This window comes from Podarcis erhardii (assembly GCF_964252035.2).
Source record: "Podarcis erhardii genome assembly, chromosome: 14".
Taxonomy (NCBI): Eukaryota; Metazoa; Chordata; class Lepidosauria; order Squamata; family Lacertidae; genus Podarcis; species Podarcis erhardii.
The window spans coordinates 11,720,838-11,731,709 of record NC_138503.1 but is presented as its reverse complement, the minus strand read 5'-3'; the positions used below and the strand labels follow the sequence as shown (position 1 = coordinate 11,731,709).

The following is a 10,872-nucleotide window of genomic DNA, read 5'->3' as shown; positions in this document are numbered from 1 at the left end:
ATCTACTTCTTATAAACTGTGTCCTTTATGAATAATTATTAAGATTTTTCTAATTATAACTTAAATATCCCCAAAGTCTCCTGCAGACATTAATCGAAACAAGTCCAGGTATGTATTTTAGGGCACTATTTTGTGAAGTATTCTCTGCATTTCCCCCATGCTTTTTGAAACTCTTGTCTAGTGTGATCTCTAATTGCCTCTGTTAATCTAGCCAGTTCAATATACTCTAACAGTTTATCTCGCCATTCCTTTTTTGTTGGCACAGGTTTTTTCCAGTTTTTAGCAATTAGGATCCTTGCTGCTCCTGTGGCATAGAGGAATGTTTCCAGATCTTCTCTTGCTATGCCTGTGTCCGTTATCCCTAGTAAAAAAGCTTCTGTATTTTTCATAAAGTTATACTTATACATTTTTTTAAGCTTGTCATACATTGTGTTCCAGAAGCTTTTGATTTTTTCACAGGTCCACCAAACATGTTTAAGTGTCTCCTCTGTTTTACCACACCTCCAGCACAGATTTGTTTTTCTCTTATACATTTTAGCTATTTTGGTAGGTGTTAAGTACCATCTATAAAACATCTTGATTAGGTTTTCCCTCAATACTTCACAGGCTGTAAATTTCCAGTTCTTTCTCCATAGTTCTTCTTCCCATGCTGTTAAGTTAATGGTTTTCCCAATATCTAAAGCCCACTTGATCATTAGAAACTGTTTTTTTTTCCCCTTTAAGAAACATGCACTTTGAAATGTATGTTTCTCCCCTGTTCCCCTTATGTCAGCTCAGATAGTCAGTAGAGCATGAGACACTTAATCTCAGGCTCATGAGTTTGAGCTCTAGGTTAGGTAAGTTTCCTGCACTGCAGGAGTTGAGACTAGATGACTTGCATGGTCTCCCTTCCAACTCTACAATTCTGATTCTATGAACTTAAATTCGGAGAAAGGGCTGTAAAAGTCACCCTATATTTAAATGTACCTGTTTAAAGCAAAATAAAAGTTTTTTTAAAAAGTCACTGCTTTGTAGGTTACAAGGGCAAGGGTCCTACCCCCCCCCCCATCCCTGCCACTCAAAAAACCTTTGTTTACACCCCCACCCCAGCCTGGATGAATTGGTGGGAGAATGTGGAAAAGAAATTGCTGGCCTCTGGGTGGAGTGAGTGCCCATGATATGAGGGTCCATAAGGCGTCTCTGGGTAAGAACCGGAATGGGAGTGTCTGCAGTACCCTAGGTGAGACGTGGATGCTTGAAGGTTGAGTCTTGGATCCAAATTATGGAAAATAAGATACATCATCTGGAGCATGTCGATGTTTTGCATACTACTTTTTTATTTCTGCTTTAGGCAGTATTTTCTCTCCCATCTAGTTTTAAGCTTTTAAACTGTTTTATGTATATTGTTTTATACAAACGTATTGTGTGTGTTTCTTTCATATATTGGTTGACATTGTTGCTGCTGCTGTTATTTATTTTGAACTGACCAGGTTACACCAACACCTTCCCAGTGTTGGTGAAGAATACACCCCCCTCTAAACAATTTCATGAAAAAATTTATTTTAAAAATAACAATAAACGCAGGCACTCAAAATCTGCAGACAAAATGTCAGTATTATTATCATTAAGTACAGTCATACCTTGGGTTAGAGACGCTTCAGGTTGTGTTTTTTCAGGTCACCAGAACGGGTTACTTCCGAGTTTCGGTGGTCGCGCATGCACAGAAATGCTAAATTGCGCTTTGCGCATGCGCAGAAGCATCAAATCGCAACCAGTGTGTGCGCAGACACGTAGCTGCGGGTTGCGAACGCTGCAGGTTGCGAATGTGCATCCTGAGCGTCCTTCGCAACCTGAGCGTCCACTGTACAGTGGTACCTCGGGTTAAGTACTTAATTCGTTCTGGAGGTCTGTTCTTAACCTGAAACTGTTCTTAACCTGAAGCACCACTCAAGCTAATGGGGCCTCCTGCTGCTGCCGCACCGCCTGAGCCCGATTTCTGTTCCTATCCTGAAGCAAAGTTCTTAACCTGAAGCACTATTTCTGGGTTAGCAGAGTCTGTAACCTGAAGGGTATGTAACCTGAAGCGTATGTAACCTGAGGTACCACTGTATATAAATATTTTATGAATCTGCTTTAGTGGTTTATTTTAAATGGCTCAAGCAAGCAGGCAAATATTATATTATATTATATTATATTATATTATATTATATTATATTATATTATATTATATTATATTATATTATATTATATTATATTATATTATATTATATTATATTATATTATATTATATTATATTATATTATATTATATTATATTATATTATATTATATTATATTATATTATATTATATTATATTATATTATATTATATTATATTATATTATATTATATTATATTATATTATATTATATTATATTATATTATATTATATTATATTATATTATATTATATTATATTATATTATATTATATTATATTATATTATATTATATTATATTATATTATATTATATTATATTATATTATATTATATTATATTATATTATATTATATTATATTATATTATATTATATTATATTATATTATATTATATTATATTATATTATATTATATTATATTATATTAATGGCTCTCAGAAGTGGAATGCTGAGGGTAGTTCATTCGGTGGAGCGAGACCCTTAATGTCAGGGTCGCGGGTTCGAGCCCCATGTTGGGCAAAATATTCCTGCATCGCCGGGGGTTGGACTAGATGACCCCCGTGGTCCCTTCCAACTCTCTATGATTCCTTCTTTGGGGGAATCCCAGGTCTGTGTGCGCAACCGAAGATGGGGCGGCGGCGTCACACCCGGGATTCTCTCCTCCCTTCCGGACTACAGCCCCAATCAATGGCGGACTACGCCTCCCATGATCCCACGCGAGCGCCTCCTCGGAGAGCGTCCTGGGAGGGGCGCGCAGGCGCAGTGGCCGGGCGGAGACTCGGCAGCCGCAGCCTTGTACGTTTCCTCTCCTTCTTCGAAAAGGTTGGGGGAAGTTCGCCGCCTGGCTGGGTGAGTGGTCCGGGGGCGACGAGGGGGGGTCGGGGCGGCAAGGGCGGGGTGGAATTAGCCGGGTCCGGGTGAGGCCCTTGCGTCTAGAGGGGACTGCTGTCACTTTGGCCGCACTTGGGGAAAAGTTGGGGGGAAAGATTCCTGCCTTGCCGGGGTTGGGCTAGATGACCGCGGGGGAGCCCTTCCAACTGCAGAGCTCTAGGTGAGGCGGAAAGAGGAGGGAGCGAGCTGCCGTTGTGGGAAAGCAGGCGTAGCTTATTATTATTATTGATTATTTAAAAGGATGGGATGCACAAGGACAAAGAGTCAGTTGCAGCTCTCTTTTGGGGGAGCAGTTGCTCTGCAGATCCAGCAACGCGGAGTGGGATCTGGAGTCGCTCCACTTCCACACCCGCTTCAGTTCTTCCCCCGTGCCTCCCTTCCCCACAGCTCTTTTCCTCTGCAAACTTGACAAACTCACACCCAGGAAACTCAACTCCACCCCTTGTCGCATCGTGAATCTTATCCACCCCCCCCCCCTTCTCCGTCTGCTCTGCAAGGATTTCCTCCCTCTCTGACTACATGCCGGCTCCCCAACTCAGGGAAACTTCCTTCCTCTCTCTCTCTCTCTCTGGGGGGGGGGATGTTTTGCAAGTGGGGTTTGGTGTTCTGTTTGATGCTTTTGTCTCCCCATCCCACCTTGGGCTTTTCTGCTCAGGGCTGCAGCATGCAGAACGTGTTGTTTTTGTCACCAATATGATTTCCCCATAAAGAGGGCCTATGTGTCGCTTTTGGTCCACAGCTGATTAAAAATGGCCAAGAGTTTAATGGCAGGTGAGAGTGAGCCTTGTTTTGCCATGATGCCTTCCTCCCCTTCTCTGTGGAACATTTTGTACTACACCCAACATCTTGGTACAAGCAAGTCCTCTTTTGCTTTTTGGTGTTTTCCATTCCTGTTGCATGCAACAAAAGATCGCTCTTTGCTTTACATCTGTTTTGGGTGTGCAGGGTGAATGGAAAGGGAATCCTTTCTCACTGAGATCCAGAGTGAGCAACTTTTAATTTAGACTCTGGACTTACTAACCTTAATGCCCTTCCTGCTTCCCCAGTGCCGGCTGAGGTGGTAATGTAGGAGCTAGGAAGTGACTCACACTTTATCTTTGAAACACATTCTTTCCCTCAAAGAATTCTGGGCACTGTAGTTTGCAAAGGGCTGCTGGGAACTGCAATTCTGCGAGGGGTAAACTACAGGGCCCAGAATCCTTTAAGGGAAAGCATGTGCTGAGATTGTGCTTTAAAGGTGCTGTGTCTGCATAGCCTTGTTTTGGAACACCTTGTGCAACTGATGCTCCTATATCACCACCCTATAATGGTCATTGGGATCCCACCAATTTTTCTGGGCACATCCGTAGGTGTGGATTGACATGCCCATCTGGAGGTGTGAGGTTAAAGACAATGAGCTGCCCCTGCCCCTCTCAGAGAAGTACATTATTTTTATTTTTATTTCATTTCCCATTGGGTGAAGGAGGGCTGTCCTACATGCCTGTCTGAATGTTTGGATTGGCTTTGTGCTGGCATGCCGTTGAAAATGCTTTCGGGAGAGTAGGGTGCTAGAAATGAAAATAGTACCAATGTTCCATGATAATCTGTGTAAAGAATGTTTCTTTGAAATATGGTCAGGTGGTCTTAAAGGGAAATGTGCCATGGAAACCCATCATGTATGCCTCGATGGCATCAGACCTTTCCCAAGCAGCTCACCAGGCTGAGTAAGGCTAGAGGCTCCTTGCATGAGGCGACTGAAAAATACAGCAAATAAACAATCCAAGCCTATGGCTATCGGGCCAATTCTTAAGTAAAAGACTGGTCTATCACAGTAGCAGTTAAACAAACAAACAAACAAACGTCCTAGAATCATAGAATCACAAAATTCTGGAGTTGGAAGGGACCTTGTGGGTCATCTCCTGCAATGCAGGCTCCTTTTGCCCAAGCTGCACCTCGAACTCGCAACCCTGAGTTGTAAGAGTCTCACGCTTTGCTGATGGAGTTGTCATTGGCATCCGTTTAGCGGACTAGAAGAGTTCAAAGAATGTCAACAGTGTCTATTGAAGTATTCCCATATTTGTAAGGTGTTGCTTTCAGAAGTTGGGGTTATATCCAATGCTAGTCCAGACCCCATCCGCACTAAACATTTAAAGCAGTATCATGCTACTTGAAACAGTCATGGCTTCCTCCAGTCTTGGGAACTGTAGTTTGTTATGCGTGATGAGAGCGGCTAGGAGACCCTGATTCTCCTCACAGAGCTGTAACTCTGAGGGGTTTAACAGTCTGACCCTCTACCCAGGGAACTCTGGGGATTGTAGCTCCTTGAGGGGAAAAGGAGTCTCCTAACTCTCAGCACCTTTGACAAACTAAATTTGAAGTGCTGTGACACTGCTTCAAGTGTATTGTACACAGATGGGACCAAAGTTAATGAACATGACTAACTTCTTCTGTTTAAGCAGATGACTAACTTACATCCAGGAATTTCACTGGGTGTACTATGAGCAGAACTTGGTTCGATACAACCTCTAGATCTCCTACTTATTCTTTTCTTCTGCTTGTATTATTGTGCTACAGTTTCAAACGAGCCGTTTTACCTTCCATGGGACTTTTTAAAAAGCTGCACAGGTATGTGCCCCCCAAAAGGTATCTCGACTCAGGAATGCTCACCTGATGTGGTGTGCCTATTAAAATGTTAGGTGTGCGCTGTCACTCTTATTAATGCAAAGCAGTTCCGGTGCTTCAGCACCGTAGCTGAGTAGAAACAGGAAATAAGAGCATTTGAAAGGTATGTTTGGCTTCTAGAAATGGTACTTTGAATGGCAGGGCTCCCTCCTGTCTCTAGGCTCTGTTTGCTATGTAAATGTGTACATACTCGAAATGTTTCCATAATGCTTGGGGCATCTCCTAGACCAGTTTGTTTGCTTTGGCCTCAGGGATATAAAGTTCAGCAGTGGGACGGTTGTGGAAACAACCAGAGCGATTGTCTTTCTTCTTTTAAAGATAAACAAACAGTGGGAAGAGAATGGGGTGGCAGGCAAAGCACCCCAACCTTAGTCCTCGTGATGCTGGATATGTCCCTCATGAGACTTTTTTTGAGTGGTGCATGCTTGGGAAATCTGATAGCAAAACCAGATGTGAGGAGTTGCGAGCTGATTCCCAAAGGGGATAAGTTGTCGCTGCTGGAGGAAAGGGAAGAAGGAAAAATCGGTTCAGGCCAAAATACAAACAAACAAACAAACAAACAAACAAACAAACAAACAAATCTGGCTTGGGATACCTAGAATTGCTGAGTTGAGAGGAAACAATGATCAACCAGAAACCAGGCTTACACTCTCCCCCAATCTACCGATAGCTCAGTGCGCACCATGGATGTGTCACCTCAAGTTCAGGGACCAAATGTGGCCCTCGAGCCCTTTCAGCCTGGCCCTCGTGACCAGGAGTTGGCAACCTAAGGCCCATGGGCCACAAAAGTATTATCTGAACCCTGATAATAGTTCACTTTATTATTGAAGTTTCCTCAGTACAATTAAAAAGAAGAAACCAATCTACAAAAAATTAAAGAAAATAAACCAAGGAAAGAAGAAACGGAAAAAGAAACTACAAAATCCTTTCACCCCTTAACTTTCGTACCCTAAAGAGGAAGGTGTGCTCTTCCCAGCTCTAACCTGGGGTCATCCCTCTCTTTTCACAGCCTCCCACCCTGTGAGATCTCCCCTTACCCGCCTCTCACATGCGGTCCTCAAACTCCTTCTCCTTTATCTGTATACAGTTCTTACCAAAATACGAGAGAGACAACAACAACAAAAACAACAAACAAACAAACAACTACCAAGGGAGAGAAAAATAGAGGGGAAAAGAAAAGACGCCCAGCTAGAGCCATCTGTCAGTTGTGCATGCAATATTTCTTCCAAATCGTCAAATGCTCAATCTAGGTTATTCGATTGTTCCTTTCTTTATTGGAAGTTGTTTTTTCAACCTTCCACCCAGTGCTGTCCAGTTCGTTTATGAAAGTGTAAAGAAGATTCTCCAGTTACTGCCTTCACCATTATAAAACCTTCCCTCTTTATTCTTTTACCTCCTTCTCCAAAAGAAAAGCTGGGTGGTTTTTTTACCTGTGTTGATATATTAACACATAGTATTTCAGTCACTTTATAATCTGCGTTTGCGTCCCAGTCCATTTCCTGTGTCATTTCCATCCGAATATCAGTTCTGTACCTGATAATGCCTTCTGATGGGTGGCTGTGCATAGAAACTAGCCAGCTGTACTAAGATAAAATTTCTTCTTCCACCTACTTTTGCCTGAGCCCCCAACCACCACTGGCAGGCGTCCCCCAGAAGAGAACATGGCCCCCAGGTTGAAAAGCGTTCCCCATTCCTAGCCTGCGCAAACCAAAACTGAGCAGAGAACAATTTCACCACAACAGGATTAGGCCATCTCCGGGCCTTCCAGTGTTGCTGGACTACAACTTTTGATGGCCCCAGCCAGCGTAGACCAGCTTCTTGGACCTGGGGAGGGGCAGGGGAGGGTACAAAATGTGTCCGTGTCTGGAATAGAGAGTCACGAAAGAATGCTGGCAGACTGTGGTTAGAGAGAGGAAATGGAAAACCACTGTGGGTGGGTGGGAAGATGCAATGGAGTGTCCTGGGAAGGGGATTGCTGGCTGGCTGGAAGACTGAACAGGAGAACGTTTTTGCTGAATCCATAAGGCAGATTTTTGTGGCACAACTGGAGCAGGGATGTCCGAACTGTTTTCCCGGCTGGTGAAGAGTTAACGCTGCTCCCTAACCCTTAAGCAGCTGGAACCCTTTCAAGCCTGTGATGGATTGTGGAAAACTGATAAACTTTGCCTACAAAAGACCCTCCCTTCTCCTGTTGAGGTTCATCCAGAGGCTGATTGGAATAAGAGGCGGACCAAAAATAAGGACAATGTTTTAAGGCTTCTTAGTTCCAAACCAGCTCTTGTTTATTTGCCTCTGATGTCATTTTCTATTTTAAAACTTCAGCAATGGGGCTTTGTTTTGCAAAGATCCTCAGTAAATTTGGAAGCCCTGCCCGCCTTCAAAAGAGAAAACAATTAGGACTCTGTAACTTTGCAGGTCACTCGTCTCCAGTAACCTCTTTGTAGCCTTGTTAGTGCCTGATGTCAAGGGGTCTCCAGTGCATGTATTTTGCATGCCTCTGCTAAAACATTTAGGTCTTAATTCAGGACAAATAGCATTTCCGTTGCTGCAGGTAGATAGCTCTCAAGTTTGCAGGCAGGGGACCAAGAAACTCTGGAACACTGCTGCCAGTCAAAGTTCACTCTACATGAGTTACCGTATTTTTCGCCCTATAGGACGCACCGTCCCATAAGGCGCACCTAGTTTTTTGGGGGGGGAAATAAAGGGGAAAAAAATATTCCCCCCCCAGGCGCGGGGCTGGGGCGGGGGAGGCCCGAGCTTCCCCCGCCCCAGCCCCCAAACAGGCAGCTCTCTGCAAGCCGTGGGAGCCCAGCGCTGGCTCCCGCTGCTTGCGGAGAGGTCCGCGAAGCCTGGACGCGCTGAGCTCAGCGCGCGCAGGCTTCGGCATGCAGGCAACTCTCCTCAAGCAGCGGGAGCGCTCCTGCTGCTTGCGGAGAGGTCCGCAAAGCCTGCAGAGCGAGAGGGGTCGGTGCGCACCGACCCCTCTCGCTCTCCAGGCTTCAGCGAAAGCCTGCATTCGCCCCATAGGACGCACACACATTTCCCCTTCATTTTTGGAGGGGGAAAAGTGCATCCTATAGGGCGAAAAATACAGTAGATGGACTAATGACTCAGGCCTGGTGTAAGGCAAATATGTTTATCTAAAGCAAGTTTCTATCCCTCATCGTTGCAGAGGAAAAACTTGAATGTGCTATACTCGCAGGCCGCCATTTGAATCTCTGGTATCTTCAGCTTTTGGATGAAAATCCACAGGTGGATCACACGCTTTTCACGCCAGGGGCCCTAGGTTCGAATCCTGGCATACTTGGTCATTATTATTAGCATTTTCATTGATGAATTGCTTCCCATAATGTTTTAACAATGAAGTCACTGATGCTAAAAGTACATTAAAAAAAAATCAAGACTCGTACAGATAGTACTCTAGGATTTGGAAAGATCACAGAGCTGCTTCCTGGGAAAGTGTCATTTACTAAGGCTGCTGAGAGTTGTTAGGTCACCTCTTTAACTATCACAGAGGTACAATTTCTAGAGTGCTTTAGTCCCTTTCCTCCTAAATGTAGGTCCCCGGATTCTTGGGGGTAGGGAAGCCATGACTAATACAGTGGTACCTGGGGTTACAGACGCTTCAGGTTACAGACTCCGCTAACCCAGAAATAATACCTCAGGTTAAGAACTTTGCTTCAGGATGAGAACAGAAATCGTGTGGCAGCAGCGCAACAGCAGCAGGAGGCCCCATTAGCTAAAGTGGTGTTTCAGGTTAAGAACAGTTTCAGGTTAAGAATGGACCTCCGGAACAAATTAAGTCCTTAACCTGAGGTACCACTGTACTGCTTATAGTGCAGAGGAGCCCTAAGTTCCTGCAAGAGAACTTGTAAGCATAGCATCACCTGATGAGGGTTTTCTTGGGGGGTGCTGTTGGCTGCATCTCAGTGTGACATGGATCCTGAACCAGTCTAGCGTTTGCAGTGTGTTCAAACTGCTTCAAATGGGCATCTCATAGGATGGGGGATGCTGACAGACAGAGGCGCATGAGGGAGCAAAAATGATGGCAGCACTGATGACCAGATCACATTGTAGCGCAAGGGATGCTGTTATTCCACCTGTTTCCAGATATAAAAAAAAAACACAATGGGGACCATGACTCACTTTGGGATGTTTAGTGATTCTTTGGAATAGAATGATGCAGGTGTAAGATTGTGATGGAGCTCAGAAACAAACTAGGTCCCCCTGTGACAGTCTGGCCAGCTGTACCAATGCGTGATAAGAGAAAATAAATAGGCCTTTGTGCCAATCTTCCTTTAAATAAATAAATAAATAATGTTGGCTGTTTGTCTCTAGTCCCCAGCACTCGTATTGGAAAAGGTTCCCTTCTCCTCCCAGAGTATTGTGGTCTGGTCTGATTATAAACAGATTTGCACTACACTGGGAGAAGGAACAAAAACAGAGCATAGTGTTGACTTGGCAGATGGATAGGCAGCTTGGCAGCCAGCAGTGCTGTGGTCATTAGCTGCAGGAAGCCATTTCCCTTTTAAGATGCTGGCTCACATTGGAATGGGGGTTTGGGAAGTGGGGAGAGGCCCTTCCTCTGATGGGAGCAGGAACTTGTGTTTGCTTTTTTTAAAATAACTTTTTTATTCAAAATTTAAACAAAACATATTATCCAAAAACATATCATCCTTTCCCCCCCCCATTTTCCCTCCCCCCCACAGTCCACCCCACCCCACCCCACCCCGACTTCCCTCAGTTCCAGTCTTTGATTTCTCAAAAAATGCTGTTTTCTGCATGTTACACAGTTGTATAAATCCTCAAGCTATTTAGCTGATTATTATCAATAAAAAGTTTGTGAATGTTTATTCAAAACCAGCCAAGGAGTCCACTTCGCTTTCTTGCGTCTTCAAATACTTTGTAAAGGGTTCCCATTTATCTTTAAAGTCACAGTTACCCTTGTCCCGTAGCTTATATGTCAGTTTTGCCAGTTCTGCATAGTCCATCAATTTTTCTTGCCATGATTCTTTAGTTGGGGTTTCTTCAGTCTTCCATCCTTGTGCTATTAAAACTCTCGCGGCCGTTGTCGCATACATGAAGATGTTTTTCAGCTTTTTTGGCAGATCTTTCCCTACAATCCCTAATAAAAATGCTTCAGGTT

At 43.9% G+C, this 10,872-nt stretch overlaps 1 protein-coding gene across 2 annotated transcripts in view; it reads left to right on the top strand.

Moving 5' to 3' along the window:
- The first annotated feature begins 2,928 nt into the window (after nucleotides 1–2,928).
- The window catches only part of LOC309328813 (tropomodulin-3), a 47,475-nt gene continuing 39,531 nt past the window's right edge, over nucleotides 2,929–10,872 (top strand). Inside the window, exon 1 of one of the 2 annotated variants that reach the window (XM_081839217.1) lies at nucleotides 2,929–3,023. The gene's annotated coding sequence lies outside the window, so the exon portion shown is untranslated. Of the gene's footprint in view, nucleotides 3,024–5,645; nucleotides 5,670–10,872 lie in introns of those variants that run through there. The other variant, XM_081839218.1, reaches the window with a different exon arrangement.